The 22054-nt window shown below is 38.1% G+C and overlaps 1 pseudogene; it reads right to left on the bottom strand.

The window, feature by feature from the left end:
- Positions 1–1664: 1664 nt before the first annotated feature.
- On the bottom strand, positions 1665–3060 carry LOC145812982 (putative disease resistance RPP13-like protein 1 pseudogene; annotated as a pseudogene).
- Positions 3061–22054: the final 18994 nt, after the last annotated feature.

Consider the following 22054-nt stretch of genomic DNA (forward strand, 5'->3'; position numbering starts at 1 on the left):
ACTCGAGCTTAATTTTGAAGTAACCAGTACTTTTGCAGGCCTCTTGGCTTCGCTCGAGCGGGGGAGTCCACGCTCGAGCGGGGACCCTGTTCTCTGAAATTTTATATGCTTGTTCTGTGTTTTGTTTTCCGTTCTCTTTCACTTGTAAGCACTCTTAGGCATGTGTTAAGCATTGTAAATGAGTTAATGAGATAAGAATATAGCCTAAAGAGGAATATGTAAATTAATGAACGGGTTGAATTGATAATGACCCTTTTGTGTTCATGGAATATGTAGGGTCAAGCTCCAGGGCAAATCCACAAGCCGATCACTGTGAGTAATATCGATATTTGAAAGCTTGTCAATGTCCAATTGTTATTTCCCTTATAAGCTTTATGAGTTGCTAATTGGGATTGTGGACAAAAGTCTGACATTCTGGAAATGAATGGACCGAAGGTCGTTTTGACAGAAATGAATGGACCGAAGGTCGTTTTGATAGAAATGAATGGACCGAAGGTTGTTTTGATAGAAATGAATGGACCGAAGGTCGTTTCGACATGGATGAGTGGGCCGAAGGCCGTTTTAACATAAGTGAATGGACCTAAGGTCGTTTTGACACGAATGTATGGGCCGAAGGCCGTTTTGACGTAAATGAATGGGCCGAAGGCCATTCTGACATAGATGAATGGGCCGAAGGCCGTTTTGACATGAATGGAAATCTGATTGGGCCAAAGGCCAGTATGTTTGGGACTACAGTCATTTGATTTGAATTTTGTATAAGTGTATATATATTAAGCAGAAATATGCATTGGGCCCAAGGCCGTTCGGAGCATGTTGTTCTTCATATAGCTTATGTAATTTATGTATTCGATATTATTCACTGGGCTATCACTCACGCTCATTCATGTGTTTATAGGTGAGCCGAGGGAAGTCCAAGCCCAGCCCCAGTGAAATCTTCCAGGAACAACATGAGTTTTGAGAAAGTCAACATTGTGTCTCACGCACGAGACCTGTCCTTGCCATTTTGTTATGTAACTATATTTTGTCTTGCTGGCAAGGACTTTATGTATATTTGTAAATAGTCTGTCATGGGTTGACTTAGTTGGATGATCCTGTTTGAAAAGAATTTTATGGTACTGTACTTTTGACGTGGGTTATTAACGTGTATGAGTATGGTTTGTCTTGAAATGCATATAAGCACGGCTCTATGGACAAAGTTTTTGATTATTGCTTCCGTTCGGCCCCTTTACTCTGTTGGGTTATGTCTTTTTTGGTTTGAGGTCGTAGGTAATCTCAGGATTATTGGCCGGTTACATCCTTAACCATAGGGGGCGGGTTCGGGTCGTGACAGATTAGGTCCCTGAACTGAATGATTGTATATATGTACATACTGTTTTGTTCGACTATATAAATATATTTGAATGAAAAGTCTTTTTGCATACAAACTATCACAGCTCATTGGACATTGTTTATTTACTGTATTGGCTTCCGCCAGCCCCTGTACTCTGTATTACTGTATTACTGTTAAACAGGCCTTCGGTAATCTTGGATTACTGGCCGGTTACGGTGCTAAACCCATAGGGGCGGATTTGGGTCATGACAATACCTAACCCCTTGGACTTGCCCACCACAAAGGCAGTTAAAAATTGGAGGCCTTTTAATTGACTCATTTGCATTGGCATCTCCTATAAATTAGTTTCAATAATATCAAGATGGCGCAACTGAATTAGTTTTTGAAGATTTATCGGCAAGGTAGTTAGCCGATCATATAAAAGTAATGTTTCTAAATTATACATGGAATAAACTAATTCAGGCAATTGTTTGATCTCCATGTAGGAAAAATCGAAATACTGTAGATGTAGTAAATTTCCAATTGAATGAGGCAATTCCATAATCTTATAACATGGCAAAGACAACATCCGTAAGCATGTTAGTTTCGGTAAAATATCATCCAGAACCTTTTTGCTCAACCACGAATAAGAATAGACTGTAGGATTTAGTGCTAGAAAAGTCCTCAAAAACTTAGCATCATTAATTAGCTTGAATTTTTCAAAGCCATCAAATTTGCTGCTAACACATGAGAAATGATGTACCCTTTTAGAAATATGATGTGCGTTATCGTTCTCCAACATATAACAAAAATTAGACACAGCCTGAGCTAAATCATTAACAAGATCATGCATGACAAAATAATATTTATTGGCATTTGATCGTTGAAAAAATGACCTTGATTGCAATTCATAAAAGCACTCATAACCTACCTTTTCCCTCGTTTTATTACTTATGGGTTGCACCACAAAACCTTCAGCCATCCGCATTAGGACTAATCCCTCCATTTGAAATTCATAATCTTTAGGAAATATAGAAGAATAAGCAAAGCATCTCTTTAAATGTGGAGGGAGGTAATGATAGCTCAATTTTAAGGCTGGAAGAATATTGTTTTTCTCCTTTGGCAAATCCCATATTCCACTTTTCAATATATTAGTCCAATCCTCAACATCCCGTTTAGAGCGCCAAAAGACCGGCTAATGTTTTTGCTACTAGAGGCAAACCTTTACACTTTTTCACAATTTGTTTACCAATCCTTTCAAGTTTTAGATGTGCACCACAATCTTCCTTCTCAGATGCATGTTTGACAAAAAATTTCCAGCAATCTTCATCCGATAATTGTTGCAAATGATGAATAGGAAATGTTTGCATAATAGATGAAACGCTCTCATTGCATGTTGTAACAATAACCTTGCTCCCATGTCCTCCATATCCAAAAGGAATCCTCAAGCTATCCCAGTTATCATAGTTCTCATTCCAAACATCATCTTGAACAATAAGAAATTTCTTCCCACTCAAGCATTCCTTGAGCTTGACTTGAAGCTGATTAAGGTCCTTTTTTCTTAGGTCCATTGTATCAGAACCCTGCAGAATGATTGCCTCAAGAATTGTTCCTGTAACTCTTAAAACATCAAATTCATCATAGACACAAACCCATGCTTTCATATCAAAGTGATCATCTACTCTGCCATCATTGTATAAAAATTGGGCAAGGGTGGTCTTGCCAACCCCACCCATCCCCACTATTGCAATCACATCTATCTTTTGATTACCACCACTTGCCTTATCCGAGAGCAGCAACTTAATTACATCCTCCTTGTCACTATCCCTTCCACAAACACCAAATTCATCAACCAAAGAACTTGTTGGCAATTTGTGATTCCATTTTTGCCCAGCAACTTTTCTCAAACCGAGGACATCTTTTTCTTTCGCAAAATATTCTAATATGTCGATGATCTCCTTTATCTTGGACACTATATCTGCATCAAATGAACTAGAAGAAGAAATCAAGATGGGACTTGGTACCTAGTCTGACCCGCTATGGTACTTGTCTTCAGACTTGCATCACAAAGCTTCGGTAGCAATCTCATCAAGTAAATCATCTGCATGATACACAGCTACTTTAAGTTTGTCCACCCAGTCTTTAACAGCACGGCTAGTGATCTGCTTGTCCTCTACATCATCGAGCACAACATTAAGTCCCAACAATGTTAACTTGAGCTTCTTGAGGAGCTTATCACCATGCTTTTGAGCATGAAAAAAGTTGACGAACTCGCGAGAAGCCAAACGGTCAAACAGCACTTGAAGGGTGGTGGATAGAAATGCTCCTCCAACCAAGGTGGCAGCCATGTTGTTGTTTTTTTCTTTTAGTTGTAGAGGTAGAAACAGAGATTAGGAAAATGAAGGAAATAGATTGTAGTCTTGTAGAGTGAAAGAAGAGAAACCAATATTGATTTGCTCTGGGAAAGAAAAAAATTATTTGATGAGATCACATTACCAATTGTACCTAGACTTTGCCTGCAAGTTGCAACCTTTCTTTTTGTTTGAAATGTTACAAGTAGTCAGTAGCGAATGCAAGAATTAGGAGGAAAGGGAGGGGGATGGAGATGGGGGTGGCAATTAAATTTCATATTTAAAATTGACCACTAAATTAAAATTATTTTATTCATAGAAAAAATATTATATGTAAATTATAATAAAAGATACATTATTATAATTATAAATTTTTTAAAAAACATTATTAAATTTGCAAATAAATTTCTCAGTCAATATTAGAATATGTACAAAATAAAAAAAAAAAACAAAAAAGCAAATAGTATTATATGGATACTTTTTTTCATATTATAGAACAAGTAGTAGTTATATGAACATAATTTTTTTCATTGTCACATTATTTTGAAATTAAACTCTATATAAAAATTGTGGTGATATATAACTAAATTTATAAATAAAAACAACCACTACGAGTAATAATCAAACACAACTATAAGTCATTAACCAAACATTCCTAATTTAATTAATTGTGGCGAGAACTTAAAGTATTTTTGAAAGGAGGGGCCATCTCTGCAATTAGCAAAGAAGAAACCAAACACTACCTATAAAAATACAAATTTTTCAGAGCCTTTTGATATATGTATTTTATTAATGCGCTCATGCATGTTAAGAAACCAAGAAAAGGGGAGCTTTTATTTACACACCATAGTTTACCTCAATACACACCATTTTCTGTTCACACCTCCACACCATCTTCATTTTTTATTATTTTCTCAATTCACACCCTTTATGCCCAAAATACCCTAACCCTACCTACCTCCAACCCAGTCACCACCAGCTCCGATGACCCACCTTTGATGACCCACTTCCACCCTCATCCACCCTCCACAACCCATCCTGACTACCACCGTCCCTCTCTCAGACTCCTTCAGCCCTTCCTTGCCTTAACTCCGCCCCACTCTGACACCTCCACAACCACACCCCACCATCATCATAGCCTTAGTGACCACTACCCCCAACCCTCGCGATTGACTAAGATCGATCGATGATCAATAGAATAGAGAGAGAGTGAGCAAGCGAAGAAAAGAAGAAGAGGATGCGATAGGAGGGGTTTGCTGAAGGAGGCGCTTGAGAGTTGTTGCAGAGGAAAGATGGTGCCAGCGGTAGGGGCAGCAGGAGAGGCAGTGGAAGTGGGGTAGATGGCAACCGGCGGTGGTGGGGTTGAGGTGGATGGAAATGGTGCTATTGGAGGTAACGGATGGCAATCGGTGCTGGTGGGGTTAGAGGAGGTGGCAGCAGGCGGTCGTGGGGTTGGAAGGAGAATGTAGCCAGCGGTGATGAGTTGAAAGAGAGAGAGGGTTATGTAGGTAATTTAATTAAAGGATATAATGGTAATTAAAAAAAATTGGGATAATGGTGTGAATTGAGACAATAAGTGGTGTGCAAATAGAGGCTCCCTAAGAAAAGCCCTATATGCCACAACCCCCTCTATTTGTCTCATTTCTACCCCCAAAATAAGGCTATCAAGATGATCTGACAAGGAAACTACCATTCGAGATTTTTTTTTCTTTTTTAAAAAATTTAGGGTATATTACGAATATATTCTTTGAGATTTACTTAAAATACAAATTGCCTTTTATGATTTTAGAAATTGCATCTCGCCCCTTGAAGCTTCTAATTTCATAATAAATGACCTTTTTTATTAATAAATCATTAAGTCAATTAATAGTTTTAATGATGTCAGAAATTTGCTTCAATTAAAAATTTAAATAATTTTATTATTGTATAAAAGAGTTGTTAGGAATTTTATTTATTTTTTTATTTTGTTAAATAAAAAATTCCAACAAAAAGGTGTTTATAATTTTCCAAACTATAGAGGCAATTCGTATTTTTAACAAATCTCATAAAGTTTATTTATAATTACCCAAAAATTTAAAATAAGATTAGTATTTTAGGACATGTTTCTAACCCTAAAGCTTATGTGGATGCGTCGGGGGAGGGAGGGGTCTACAATCCAACTCTATGGAATTGGAATGGGATTGAATGTGAAAATACATTATTATCTTTACTATACAAAATTAATAAAGTTATATTTATATAATAAGAATTTTTACGTAATTTTATAGATTTAATCGCAACTAACTAATATCATTATAAATAAATGTAATTTATTATACATCTCCAATTACCAGTACATTAGTAATTTCATCACTCAATCTGACCAGACCTATAATCTTCCTAAACAACCTATTCTAGTAATCTGGCATGACCTAGAATTTGTATAAATATACATGCTTGTCTCATACCATGAGATTAGTCGAATAAAGAAATAAATAATATCATGAATTTTAAAAACTTTCTTATTATAAATTTATTAGAATGAATTATAAATATAACAAGTCTAAATTATGATTGTAGCATAAGTTTGCCATGTAAAAATTTGAGGGAATGGAATGGTTGCTATACAATTGTCATTGATGTTCTTCTAGTGGGATTCATTTAAGATCTTATCTCAATGATCCGAATTGTTTATTTTTTAAAGTTCATTTGCAAAAAAGTAATTTAATCGGATATCAACAATCTTTTGATCAAATCATATTTTGTATTCAGGTTAACACTCAAAATCAACAATCTTTTGATCAAATCATATTTTGTATTCAAGTTAATACTCAAAATCATACCTACCATTTATTTGTTTTTAGATACAAATGTGTTCTAATCAAAAGGATACTGATGTCCGATTAACTTGATTTTTTAAAGCAATGTACTACTCAATGGACTATGAAAAATGAACGATTGAAATTATTAAGTTGGGAACCGGAGTGGATCCCACTAAACTCATAGTCATGACTGTAGAGACCCCATTTTTAACCGTCCTCAAGACTTGAATGTGCTTGCAGGTACATCCAGTGACAAGTTTGATTGCTCGTTGAGTGTTCGACTTTCGCGACGGAATGTTCCAGGTTTGATCCTTCCAAACCCTATTTCCATTCTGTCTTATTTTTGGACCATGTGTTGGTCTTTGCTTTGTGATGTCCTTGATGGCCTGCCGACCATCAGAGAGGGCTGCCGGCCATAGGCTTTGCCTTGCCATCCATCAATAAGGCACTGCCGGCCATCACTGATGGCCGGCCGGCCACCAATGCTTTAACAGATATTTTTGCAGATATTTTGACAACTGTTTGCACAGCTAAGCCCATCTGCTTACACGTAGAGGGTTGGATTTGTTTGAAGGTTTCTTGTATCACCTATATAGAGGGCTCATCTATATGCATGCAAGGGGTTGGAAAATTTTGGCTGAGTTGAATCTCTCTCTCTCTCACTCTAGAATCCTCTCTCTCTACATTTTACCCTTGAAAGTGTGCTTTCTCTTCATATTTGCACTAGCACCCTTAGCCAAACACCTTAACCTTAGGCTTGAGGTTCTTGGAAGCCTCGTTGGAGCTCCTTGGAGTGATTTTGGCTCAGAAGTTGGCTGTTTGATTGCTATTTTAAAGTTATGCTTCAAGGGTGAGAATCTACCTCTTTAAGCTTTGTCTTTGTACATTGGTTTGGCCACCCTTGCATGATATTTTTGGCCTAGCTTTCAACTACAAAAATCTCTTTTTTAAAGTGTTAAAAATGGTTGGTTGAGGCCCTGTGGGAGTTAGGGGTGTTTCACCCCCTTTGTGTGCCTTATTTGCTTAAGCTTTGTGCCATCTCTTAAGGTTTTTAACGCACCCTTTGTTTGGCCTTTCTACCACTGAAACTTAGAGAAATATTAGTGGTAGAAACCATGTTTTGAGGTCCAAAGTAAGAGGGGGTGGCCTCTCCTCTTTGCTTCTTGGTTGCATGCCTTGTTGGCCTACTTGTTGAGCATGTTTTTCTACCATCACTTGGCTTGATCTCAGCCTATTTTTGACCTTATTTCAGGATGTTGTAACTCTATTTTGGCCTGATTGAGTCACCTCATGCATGCTTCTTACACTTGTAGTATAATCGTGCTAATTAGCCTTGTATGCTTGATGCTTTAGCCCATCATTCTAGCTTATTTTGGCTACACTCCAGCACACTTTTATCCATGTTTTAGCATGGTTTAACTATGTTTTGAGTGGTTTAGGTCATATGAGGTTTTCTTTGTATAGCTACAATGTAAATGGCCTTAACTAGTTTTGAGTTTCAAAGTCTTTAACATGCTAAGCTTGAGGTGTTTGCATGTTTTGGCATCATTTCACACATGATTTCAGTGCTTGTAGCTTAGTCACACTTTCACGTTTTTCACTATTTCCATGTGTTTGAGAGTTAAGCTTTGTGCCTTGCTTGTGAGCCATCATTTAAGCATGCTTTTTCTTGCTTTTCATGCTATCATTTGAGCTCATTTTGGCCACTGTTTTAGCATGCTTGAGGTCTGTTTAGGGCTGGTTTAGCCCATTAAGCATTGTATTGCATGGTGCTAGTGTTGTGTCCTTCACTAGTTTTTTATGCTTAAGTCTCTTAAATGTGGTGCATGCGTTGTGCGCATGTTAGAGTCTTGTATTTCATGCCATATCATGCATTGCATGGTTGTTACCTCCCTCATTTCTCCATTCTTTAATTTGCTTTGAGGGTTGTTTGGTCTTAAGGTTATGTTTAAACATGAGGTAGGGTTGGTGCTCAAATGGCTTTAACCCTCTTTTGAGGGTTCCTTCTAGTCAAAGGCATCATCCCACTCATGCCTTAAACCTCCCTTTTTGGTTGACACCTTATCATTAGAGGGAAATCATTTGGACTTAACCGATTAAAGAATGGTTGGTAATGTTAAAACTTGTAAACAAAATCAATCAAGTAAAACATGTCAAGATAAGCATGTGGCATTTGCATTGCATTGTGTTCAATCGGACATTATGTTGAACCCAAGGTGGATTGGTCCAGTTCATACTCAAAGTGATGAAAGTGAGCCAATCTCCTTTTACTCCATTGCCTTTGATCATCCATGATGAGGTAGTGGATTTAGAGTCTTGTTTGCATTGCATTTATTGAATGTGTACAAGATTGGATCTTTGGCCATCATGCATTCCAAATGCTTGATTGATGGTTTTGGATCCAATAGTGCCTCTCCCTTGATGTTTTAAGGTGATAAGGAGTGGCACAGTACATACATGCCCTTGGGAGACTCTCCCATTTCCCCTTGCTTGAGCTCTGTTGCAGCATGGTGATGCAGCACACCAGTGGCCGGCAGTGCCCCACTGATGGCCGGCACTGCCTCATCCTTGGCCGGCAGTAACATCATTTTTGGCCGGCAGTGCCTTTTTCTGGCCGGCAAGTGGCCGACAGCAGCTTCTCATGGCCAGCAGGCCACTAGTGCACTCCCCAGCATTGTTTTGGTAAGGTTCAGCAGAAGGTTCTTGAAGACACCCTGCAAACAGAGCCTCTCAAGAGCAAACCGGAGAGCTTTTCAGGGTGAGAAACCGAATGCATGCATGCATGTTCAACTTCTTCAAACAGAGCTGAGGCAGTGTTGTATAGTGCTATACTTGTTAGTTAACATAGTTTTGTAATTTAATTAATTAATACGCTAATTAATTAAGTGTTGTAATAATTGAGTAACTTAGCTTAGCTATTTATTTATTTTGGTTGTGTAATAATTAGTCTAATTAGTTTAGTTAGATTAATTTGATTAGCTTAGCATAGTATAGCTTACCTTATTTATTTGGACCCTCTTTCGAGAGGGCAGAATGTTGTAATAAGTGTGCGTATGTGTGTGAATGTTTTCCAACCCCACGTCTTTCTCCCTTTTATTTACCCGTTTTCAGTGGTTAGATTAGGGCATATTTCACTTAGCATACCTTATGCTTGCATGTTTGCATCATTCATTTGTCTTGCATGAACCGGGCTCGGCTCATCATTCAAACTGCATTGTATTTTGATTCCTATTTGAATACATGTATCAATTGTAGCATTCATATGCCATCTTAGATAGTCGAGCCTATTAGTTGCATTATTGCATGCATTGCATTAGGCATTTTAACATAGCTAGGATCATGCATTGATTTCTAACTAGTTTTTCGTTTTGGCTCGGTGTACACTGTAAGTGTTTACACTTTAGCATACTTGCATGAGTGTGAGTGTTACCATGACAGCATGTTTGCCATGAGGCTATTTTCTTAAATGATTAACTGCATGAATGCCTGTGGGTAGAGGCTTGATTGCATGAATTGGAGCAATTCGATAATTGTGAGTTTTAAGCCCACTTGAGGGTGGCAAATCCAGGCTTTAGCCTACTTGTGAGTAGCACTTTCAAACCATTTTAAAAAACAAACGTGAGTTATTTTGTTCCAATTTTCGTGATTGAGTCTATACTTGTATGCTGTGTGCATCACATAGAAAGTTAGCTAATAATCGAAATAAGAACACGTGTGTTTATAAAAACAACATATCATGTTAGTAAAGGCCGATCTTTGATCGAGCGAGCGGGGGTGCTCATTTCAGGACCTTCCCCTCTCGTACCCAAGTTCTCGAGCTGAGGCAACTTTGGTGATGACGGACATGTGGCCTTAGGCACGAGTCAGGGTTTTCTAAATTTTCTAAAAATAAAATATTTAGGTGGCGACTCTGTAATCTGGCAAAGCAATCCATGTTTGGCGCTTTTTGATCCAAAATTGATTTTTCAAAACCAATTGCCAGATTTGGACTCTTTGGTGTTTCTTAGTCTCACATTGTGCTTTGTGAGATTAGATTCAGAACCGTGACAGGAGTCCGAACTGTAGGACCAATTCGAGCTTTCCGAAAGGGGGGCGCAAAAAAGTCAAGCTACAATGACTATTGTGCCCCGCACAACAGTCACCCAAAGTCTCAAATTTGAATTCAAGTTAGGTTGATTGGTCATTGTGAGATTAATTGAATGAAATAAAATAAAATAACATAATATTGGGAGTTTTAAATATTTTTTATTATAAAATAATTATATATGTAACAAGTCATAACTACAAAAGGGTTTGATTTTTTTCAAATTGTCATCTCAACTTAAGAGAGCATTTGAATTTGGTAGACCAATTTTGAAACCGATTTTAGTAATCCGAATCATTCAACCTGTTGAGAAAAATATTCATGCAAAAAATCAAGGTGATTGGACATTGATAGTTATATGTTTGAATATTGTTTTAAAAAAATGGACGACAAATATAATTTCAAGAATAACCATCCATTTTTCCTTATAGAAATTTTATTCAAATATATAGCTAACAATATCTGATCATCATGATTTTTTACATTAATATTATACTCGACTAATCCTACATGAATGGTTCAGATCACCGAAATTGGTCCCAAAATAGGCGTACCAAACTCAAATGCTCTCTCATTGAGAGAAGCTAAATCCATTACAGAAAATGCTCCGCTGTGCAATGCACCGAACGTAACTCTATACAAAATTACATAAATTTTCACGAACTTACATAAGTAATGCCACAAAAAAAATAACTTAAACATAAATTCGCGCAAGTTTATTCATAAAATGAACTTACCACTACCAATTACTACCACCTGCACCCAACCAGCACCACCAACCACTAACTCCATGAATGTCGACCCCCTCTACTTCGCTCCTCCAAAATCTAGATCACGAGAATCCCTAAAAACCTGGAAAAACAAAATTAAAAAATCAACTACCATAACAGGTTTTAAAGGTGTCAAATTGGGTTTTGAATTTAAGCCCATATTGTTTGAATTAGATTAGAATTTGTAATATTTATAGCCTATTGATATAATTCCCTTTTACCGATAGAACACATTTTTATTGAGATCCAAATCTTCCATTATTCTAGCATTTTTTTCTTTTCTAACCTTGTGATTTTGGTGCTGATGATTTGTGTGGTAGGCTTAATGGTGGTTTTGGGTTTGGTGTTGGTGGCAGAGAAAGGGGAGTGGTAGGTCTGTGGTCATGGTTGGGGCAGAAAGGAAAGGGAGGCAGAGCAGAGAGGCGTTGAGGGGAAGAGGGGGATCACATGAGGGTAGGTGCAGGTTGGTGGCTGAAAATGTTAATGAGATTTACAACTTAGATGATATGGCATTGTTAGATGATGAATATACATTAAGAGTAATGACAAGAATTCTAAATATTTTACCAAATGTCGAGATGCATATAAATTCACATAGTGTGAGTTTCACAAGAAATATTTGATAAAATATTTATTATAACATTTGAGATCTCTTGCACTTTTCATAAGTTAAACCAATTTAATATTCTTTATTGTATTTATTTCTCTATTTGTTATTAAGGTGGTTGGACTTGGTCACTCAAGTATTATTGGACTTGATTTTTCTTCTATAATGTGGGTGTTTGGAAAGTTGTTATTTTAGTACATTATTTTAGTCTTTGGCTATTTTAGTAGGATAAAATTTTCATGTTTTGAAAGATAGTTGAATTTTTTTGTAATTTGATGTGATATTCGTGAAAGAAAAAAGTGAAATGATTACGGATTTGATGTGACATTTTATCTTATTAGCTATTTTAGTCTATTTTGTCTTTTTGTGGATTTTAGTCAAAAAAAAAAAGCTAAAATCCAACTTGCCAAACACCCCCAATTGGACGATTATTGTGGAGAAGTTATTGGTTTATGTTAGGTTTTTATTCTTGGAAATCCCGTTTGACAAAACTCTTTCAGTTGTAATTGTATTCGATCTTTTATTTCAGTGAGGCTGTGAGTTTTAGATGCGAATCCAACCCGAATTGCACCTTGCAGAGATGTTTAAGAAGTTTATCCTTTCATGTTTGCCACTTCGTTGACTATGTTGGGGATCGAGTTGTCCAATCAGCTCGTGGGGGTCCAGGGCCTTGGCAGGTCCGGGACAGCGCCCCGGCAGGGTCAAGGGGCAGCGCCCCCAAAGCAAAAGGCAAAAATGCAGTCGAAGTTGCTTGTTCGCTCGAGCGGCCATTTGTGCGCTCGAGCGGAGAATCTTTGGTTCCAAAAGTTTGATCGCTTGCAAAAGTACTAGGAATTGTATTTTTGCACTCGAGTGGCCATTCTTGGGCTCGAGCGGAGATCGCAGATCAGTTTTCTATAAATATGTAATTTCATCTGTTTTTAGGGTTACGGCTTCCAGATCTTCTTTAAGGGTTCTAGGGTTTTTCTATAGGGCTATTTTGCTAGTTTTCTTTGATGTTTAATTGAGTATTTAACTCATGGTTTAAAAAGTATACATCAAAGAATTGTTTATTTATTCTATACAAAAGAGAGAGTTGTTCCTCAGTGGATTCAGTGAAATTTGGGCCTGAAGCTTTGGTGGATTCTGGAGTGCCTCATCATCATGGATTCGACATCGGCGTTGTGGATTCAATGTTGGGCAAGACGATTCCAAGGTAAAGACAGTGGTGGAAGAGGCATATAGCGGTCGGTTCAATTCGGGTGTGGATTCGCTAGGTAATTGAGAGTGCACTTGTGTAATTCCTTTTGTCTTCTTAGTGGATTATTTTATGGCTTTTGCCTGTGATTTTTTTATCACAATTGGAGGCGCTCCAATTGTGGTTTTTCTACATTAAAATCATTGTGTCAATTTGTCTTGATTATTTGATTGAGATTGTTATTTACTACTTAAAAATGGTATATAATCACAAATCAATATCTAAGGCATTTCTAGATTTTTCAATTGGTATCAGAGCAGGTCACTCTATTTTTTTTTTTTTTTTTGTAAAAAAAATCTTTTAGAGCAAGATCTTGTTTGATTTGTGATAATGGATTTAATTCATGAGAAAAATTCTATGGTTCGACCACCCTTACTTGACGGATCCAATTATTCTTTTTGAAAAACTCGGATGAGATCATTTTTAAAATCTATTGATGAAAAAGTTTGGCAATCTGTCATGTATGGATGGACCGAACCGACGATTATCGTTGATGGAGTAACCTTTCCCAAACCAATTGATAAGTGGGATACAATCGATTACCAAAATAGTAGCTGGAATAGTAAAGCTATCAATTCACTCTTTTGCGCCATCACACCTGAAGAGTTTAGTCGTATTTGCAATTGTAAAATCGCAAAAGAGGCTTGGGCTATCTTACAAACTATTCATGAGGGCACTCCTTCAGTTGAACGCTCAAAACTTCAAAGGCTCACGTCTAGTTTTGAAAACCTTTCAATGAAAAATAGTGAGACCTTTGATGAATTTTATGTGAAGTTGAGTGACATCGTAAATTCCAGCTTCAATTTAGGTGAAAAAAATACCAAAATCCAAGATTGTAAGAAAAATTTTGAGGTCCTTGCCCAATCGCTTCCAACCAAAAGTTACAACTATTGAGAAGGCTCAAGATGTTGACAACCTCAAGCTGGATCATTTAGTTGGAAATCTCCAAACTTATGAGGCACATAGAAAGTTCAAAAAGAAACAAAAAGTTGATATTGCTTTAAGTAATGCTCATAGAGTTGGAAAGGATTCTGATGAGGATTGTGAGATTGATTCCAAGATTACAGATGCTTTCGTAAAACAATTTAGAAAGTCTTTTCTGAAAAAGAATCCTAATCTTTTGGAATCAACTCATAAATCCAAAGGCAAAGATAAACTCAAAATTAATTCTATAACTAAGAAGGAGAAAGGAAAGATACAAGGAAACTCTAAAAGAGTCCAATGCTATGAATGCCAAGGATTTGGCCACTTTGCTCAAGAATTCCCTAATCGTTTGAGCCTTCGCTATCACTTGGGATGATGAATCCGAGTTCGATATAGATGAAAGTGACAACAAAGCACAAGGTGAAGAGGGGCATGAACAATTGCTTGCTTTCATGGCGACTTCTGAAACTGAAGGACAAATAGAGTATCCAAAGAGGCCGGTTGAGAATGCCACTGATGATGAATCCTTGGGGAGGGATGATGAAGAGCTTCAGCAAGCTTATGAAAAGTTGTATAAGGAATCTCTTAACTTATCTGTAGACGTGCCCGCGGAGGGGGACCTCGCTACTACAGTTCGGACTCGCGATTTTGTTGTCGCGGTTCTTAATCTGAACCAAAGAGTCCAAATCTGGCAAATCGTTTTGAGAAACAGATTTTTGAAAAAGTAGTGCCAAACATGGACTGCTTTGCCAGATACAGAGTCGCCACCTAAATATTTTTTTAATGGGGAAATTTAGGAAACCCTGACTCGGTGCCGAAGGCCACATGTCCGTCATCACCGGAGTTGTCTCGGCTCGGGAGCTAGGGTACGATTGGGGAAGGTCAGCTATGAGCACCCCCTCTCGCCCGATCCGAAGATCGGCCTCTACTAACCGTGATATCCAATTTTGAAAACGTTATGTGTTCTTAATCCATTTATTAGCCTAGAATTACTATATTATGCGCGCAGCAAACAAGTATAGACTAGATTGCCTAATTTGGAAAGAAACATTGCATATCCGTTTGTTTTGAAAATGCTTTGAAATTTGCTACTCGCAAGTAGGCTAAAACACGGATTTCAATGAGTTTTTCCAACTCAAACAATCCAACCTTCACCCACAGGCATTCAAACAGTTTAACACATAAGCATTTAGCCGCATGGCAAGCATACTGTCATGTTAACATTCACACGCATGCGAGATGCTAAAGCGAAAATACTTACATTGTACTCCGTGCCAAAACAGTAAACTAGTTAGCAAAACATGCGTGTCCTAGTTCATGTTAAATTGCCTAATGCAACACATACAAGATGCAATTTAGATAGGCTCGGTTAACCTAAGCATGGTATATGTAATGCGATCAATTATCACATATTCAATTTGTGATTTGAAGTACAAATGCAGTTAGCGTGATGTACCAAGCCTAATGCATGCAGTACAAATGCATGAATGCACGCATGCATAGCATAAGGTATGCTAAATTAAACGTGCCCTAATCTACCATCATAAGCAGGTAAATAAAAGGGAAGAAAGACGTGAGGTTGGAAGACATACACACACTCACGCACACTTATTACATATTCACCCTCACTCGGAGGGACCAAAATAATAATACAAATTAATTAACTACACAAGCTAATTAATAAGTACAAACTGCCTAATCAACTAAGCAAAATAACTTAAGCTAAGAAAACAGGAAAGACGCCTCGGGAAATGCGCCGCCATGCATAGGCTGCCTCTGTTTTCCTTCCTTCACTCCTCTGGAGGCTGTCAAAACCTCAGGACTGCATCCCTAGACACTGGGTAGTGCCACCGGCTGAGTGGAATTACCACCGGCAGTGGTGTGTGGCCATCGGCACAAAATGAAGCTGTCGGCAGAGGAATTGTTGCCGGTCGACACCTTACACTGCTGATCGGCAGAGTGTTCCTGCAGAATCTGCAAATGACAGCAACAGAGGGCAAGGCAAAGCATGGCAGCACAATTCAAGGCATATATGCACCAACCATGTCCCTTATCATGATAATGACTCAAAGGGGCATGTGTCTCGATTCTCGGACCACCAATCACGCATTTCCATGCATGATGGCCCAAAGAACCAATTATGCAACTTTGATTTCAAATGCATGCAAACCAAATCAAATCAAACAAGGCCCAATTCCTATCACTAAGTCAAGGAACAAGGCATGCATGCAAGATGCAATGCAACCTAAGCATGCAAGCTAAGGATGCAACATGGCATGGCGATACACTTATGCAAGCATGCAAGCAAACATGAGGCCATGCTAGCCAATGGAAAGGTGGTCTTAAACATGATTTGGGCAGCCCCAATAAGGCCTAAAACAATAGCCAAAATGCCATAATGAGGGACCAAATACACATGCACACATACTCATGTTGAAAGGCCAACACTTAGGCACAAATTGAACAACCCTCAAACACATTTGAAAGGGGGTAATCATGGACACATAGCATGCAACATAAGCATTGAAATCATGCTAAAACATGGTGCCAAACCAAGCAATAAATCAAGTCAAGCATGCAACAAATGGCCCAAATGCTCAAAGCAAATCAATAGAGTATTGAACTACACTTAGCAAGACCAAACATGGCATGAACTCATTGGCCAAAAACAGAGTTTTGGGACATTAATACAAGGCCTAAGGACCACTTAGATGGCATCCAAATGACTCAAAAACAAAGGCATGCATAAACACCAAAACATGGAGCATTGCTACACAAGCTTATGAGGCATTAAAGATGCATCCAAGGTAAACATATAGGCATGCAAATAGGACTGAAATAACATATAAGGTGACCCCAAATCACCAAATCAATGCAAAGATGTCATGCTATACATTCATATGCTCAAGGCCAACAAGCCCAAATACAAAGGAGCTATACCAAGCATGCCAAAATCAACCCAAACACTTATGGACAGACCTAAAACATGTCAAGATAAGCACAAAATCTTCACAAATGTAAGCCTAAAACATGCTAGAAATAAAGGCACACAACCTAAGGCATGTTAAGGCATAACAAGGCATTACATGGCAACTATGCTAAGCATGCATGGGGTACCAAAACCAAGTAAAAACAGAGGCATAACATGACATATTAAGCATAAAAAGCAGCCAAGTCATGGTCAATACACCCTCAAACATAATGCTCTCTCAAGAGGCCAAAACATGCCCTTTTCAAGGACAACAAGGAGAGGGGGTGGCCCTCTCCTTCTTGGAACTTCAAGGCATCACCTTCACCATTGAAATCCCCCAAGATTTCAGTGGTGAAGAGACCCCAACACCAAAATCCCGGAGCTAGCACAAAAGGGCACAAAATGAGGCCTTTTAAGGCCTAAGGGTATTCAAACTTACCCAAACCACAAAACACTCTTAATAAACAATCAAGAGGACTAAAAAACAGAACTTTTTTGTATTATACACTAAGCTCAAAAACGAATTTAAGATAGGTAGAGATACAATGCAAAAATGGGGTAAAAAGGGGTGAGATTCTTACCCTTGAAGCCTTCTTCAACAATGATGCTCCAATGGTCTTCCTTAGCTTGAATCCAACACCAAAACCTCAAAATCAGTCCTTTAGAACCTCAGTTCCAAGAGGAAGGTGAAACACTAGGTGCTTGTGTGCAATAGTATGGACTAAAACACACACAAGAGCACAAAAGAGAGGGAAAGAGAGATAGAATGTGTATCTAACCCTAACCCTAGAACTTAAACCCTAACAATGGCTGTCTAAGCTCTCAAAATATCTTAAGTGTCTAACCCCCTAAGCCAAGAGACCAACCTCTCCCTATATGGCACTTCTTGTCTTGTAAAGCTTACAAGACAAGCTTCATAAGAGGGAGATCCCTCCATACACGTGTATGGAGGGGAGCAAAAAGCAAGACAGCTGTCTTAAAATATCTGCAAAAGTAGATGCACAGTAGTCGGCCGGCCAAAAATGCCATATTGGCTAAAAAGAGTGCCGGCCGGCACTAAATAGTGCTGACCGGCAACAAATAGTGCCGGCCGGCAATAACATTGCCGGTGGCAGCAAAAACCAGCCGGTGGCCTCTAGCCACTGCCGGTGATGGGTGGGGATGGTCCACAAGCCCTACCCTGCCCTTCCAAGGCAAAACACAAGTGTTTGGTGCAAAACCAGACACTAAACGATCGAGTTCGGAGATCCTGAGACAAGGCGCGTAGCCGAGACCTCCGGGAACTCCAAACGAACACAAACATGGATGATCACCGAGTGTTCAAACGGTGACATCCAAGTCTTGAGGACGGTCAAAAATGGGGTGTCTACATTATCTAAATTGAATGACAAACTCACTATGAAACTCAAAGCATGTGAAGTTGAGAATGTCAAACTAAAGGAGGAGATTTCTGAGGCTAGAAATGATGCCATTAAGATTTCTAGTGATCGACAAGCCCTTTGTGCAAAACTCTTGACTTGTGAGACAGAGAGGAATGAGCTATAGCAAATCTATACAACATATGAAGAAAAGATTGAAACTCTCGAAATGTCTCAAGTTGCCTTTAAAGAACTAATGATCAAGAAAGAGGAAGAGCTCAAGTGTGCTATGGCTACCATTGGTCTTTGGAACAAATGATCAAAAACTTTGGACAATATCATTGGGTCTCAAAAAATATGCAATGACAAGAGTGGCATTGGCTTTGGTGATAACAAAAAGCAAAAATCGAGTGCATCTACATCTTATGATACAAGAACTCAAGGAAAGGGAGAACAAAATATTCAACATGAGGATGGACTTCTTAAACTTCCTAGAGTTGGTAAGGCCAAAGAAAAGAAGGTACACTCTATTTTTATTTGTCATCATTGTGGTATTTATGGTCATATTCGCCCTTATTATTATGAGTTGCATGGGAGAATGTCTCATAGAGATGAAAGAAATTCCAATATCTCATGGGGTAGGAGCCACTTCATTGGCGGTAATGAGGTTAAGGGTTTGATTTGCTTGAAACCAAACATGAACAGAGGTTTTGTTTATCTAGACCTAGGAATAGGACGTTTGACACCAAGTCGAGACGGATTCCCAATGAAGTTAAAGGGAACCACAACATCAAGACACCATCCAAGAACTGCAACTCTCACAACTTTGTTCATACTAAAGCAATTTGGGTGAGAAAACTTGACTTGTATTAATTTGGTTATTCATTTTAGTTTTTGGGTTTCAATGTGCTTTTTCTTTTTGAGTCATTTAATGAGTGCCTGTTCATTTCTGTCTTGCTTTGTTTAAAAAAAAGTGTACCTGTTCGTTTTCTGTCTTGCTTTGTTTTGAAAAAAGAAATCCAAAAAGATTTTCTTAGTATGGTTTTGCAAGCTTGAAATTTTTGAGAAGTCCTTGATACATATTGGAATTAATGACAATATCCATTACATGTTAATATGTGTGTGCTTTCTGTGGTCATTACTCATTTTGGAGTATGTGTACTTTGATTAGTATGTCTCATTCTGTACACACTCTTGGATTAGCAAATATCGAAGTCTTCCGCCTCAGTAATCATTTTCTCTATGGACTTTTGGCATTGTATCTTTTGCTTTTCTAGAGGAATTGACCTATACTAGCATATTAGGGGTGATGTTGAGTCTCTTAATCACCTTCCATCTTTTTGCATCTCCGTGACTTTCCCCTCTGTTCTTTGTAGTCTAGCCATGAGGAAAAGGCTACCTCAGAGTCACCAACCAGGCTATCATTATTATATCCATGATTTTCTAGTTTGATTTCCATACTCTTGAGCGTGTCAGCCGCCAATAAGTGTGCAAAAGAAAGAAAAAAATGTGCAAAAGAAAGAAAAAAGAAAAAAGAAAAAAGAAAAGATTCATTGATTGAGGGGGGAGCCTCCGCTTTTACTCAACAAATATCCTTTGATTCCTAGTGGTTTGAATTTCCTTAGTTATGCTTAGATTTTCATGTAATTGTGTTTCTTGGATAATCTTGTGTGTTTTAAGGTACAAATTAGAAATTCCTTACTTGTTTCACCATATTTTGTTTTTGTCTTTTCTTCTTGTTCACTGTTTTCAATGTTTGTGGTTTCTTTTAGTGCGAGGGAGTTTGGAATTAGTTGGTTTGTGTGTTGCTATCCACTGCTTGTTTATTGCTTACTTCTCGCAGGTTATTAATTTTTCTATCATCTTGTCCCTGCTTGTGTGGTTTTTGATCTTGCTTTCGTTGTTTGAGCTTCCTTTGGCAATTCATGAAAAAAAAAGGGAGAAATGTTGTCGGGTGCATGTGTCTTAGTTTTCATGTTTTCATGCAACATGTTCTTAAAATCTCCAATTTATATTTATTCATATTTCCATCTCATGCTTCAAGATAATCTTGTCATATGCCTATTGCTTTTTCATATACTCTTGTGGTACTAATAGTTGTTTTGGAGATTGTGACATTAATAACTATTTTGTAGATCATGACAAGATAATATTGTCATATGTATATTGCTTTTTCATATACTCTTGTGGCACTAATAGTTGTTTCGGAGATTGTGACACTAATAGCTATTTTGCAGATCATGACCTTGAGAAAGAAGTTTGTTTTTATTGGCTATAATGGGTTAGGGTGATTAGGATTTTATTTATTAGGTGTGTTTTGTCACGGCATTGCCAAAGGGAGAGATTGTTAGGTTTTTATTCTTGGCAATCCTGTTTGACAAAACTCCTTTCAGTTGTAATTGTATTCAATCTTTTATTTCAGTGAGGCTATGAGTTTTAGATGCGAATCCAACCCGAATTGCGCCTTGCAGAGATGTTTCAGAAGTTTATTCTTTCATGTTTGCCACTTCGCTGACTATGTTGGGGATTGAGCTGCCCGGTCAGCTCACAGGGGTCCGGGGCAGTGCCCCTTGGTGGGTCCGGGGCAGCGCCCAGGTAGGGTCGAAGGGTAACGCCCTCGAAGCAAAAAGCAAAAATGCAGTCGAAGTTGCTTGTTCGCTCGAGCGGCCATTTGTGCGCTCGAGCGGAGAATCTTTAGTTCCAGAAGTTTGATCACCTGCAAAAGTATTGGGAGTTGTATTTTTTTGCTCAAGCGGCCTTTACTGTGCTTGAGCGGCCATTCTTGTACTCAAGCGGAGATCGCAAATCAGTTTTCTATTAATATGTGGTTTCATCTATTTTTAGGGCTAGGGCTCCCAGATCTTCTTTGAGGGTTCTAGGGTTTTTCTCTAGGGCTATTTTGCTAGCTTTCTTTAATGTTTAATTGAGCATTTAACTCATGCTTTAAGAAGTATACATCAAAAGATTGTTTGTTTATTCTATACAAAAGAGAGAGTTGTTCCTCGGTGTGTAACACCCTCAAAATAATAACATAAAACCCATCAATATAGACGTGCATTAATTTACAAAGTTCCACATTCTTCCATTCTTCAGAGTTTCATTACAAAAAGTATTACATGTTAACGACAAAAGCAAATGCCCTAAAGGCTTACAACTTTCCAAGTTAACACTTGGTTACAACAAAAGAGTGCTAACTCATTTACACATTAAGACCTTGGCTTGAATTTACATGTAATACATCAAAAAAAAAAAAAAAGACAACAGAAGTGTATCCGCCTCTAGCCTCCCAAGCTACGTCCTTGGAGGTGGCATGCTACCTGTACCTGAAAATGATATTCCCATATAGGGTGAGCCACAGCCCAGTAGAAATATACTAAACCAAATATGAACAATGACTAAAAGATTAGCAGTTGATAGATGGCCAACACAGATACTTTCACTTATCACACTTTACGGTTTCATGACATACAAGTCCATATTACAGTCCATTTTCCAATTCCTTTCAATTCTCAATTTACAACCATGGCTCAGAACCTGGCCAAACAACTCATATGAGACAGTAACTCATATCTAACACTTCCCATTTCATAATAGATAAGCATACTAGCTATATCACACAACAACAGATAAGCATACAAGCTA

This window comes from Camellia sinensis, chromosome 15 (assembly GCF_055761805.1).
Source record: "Camellia sinensis isolate YWXY chromosome 15, ASM5576180v1, whole genome shotgun sequence".
In the NCBI taxonomy this organism is placed as follows: Eukaryota; Viridiplantae; Streptophyta; class Magnoliopsida; order Ericales; family Theaceae; genus Camellia; species Camellia sinensis.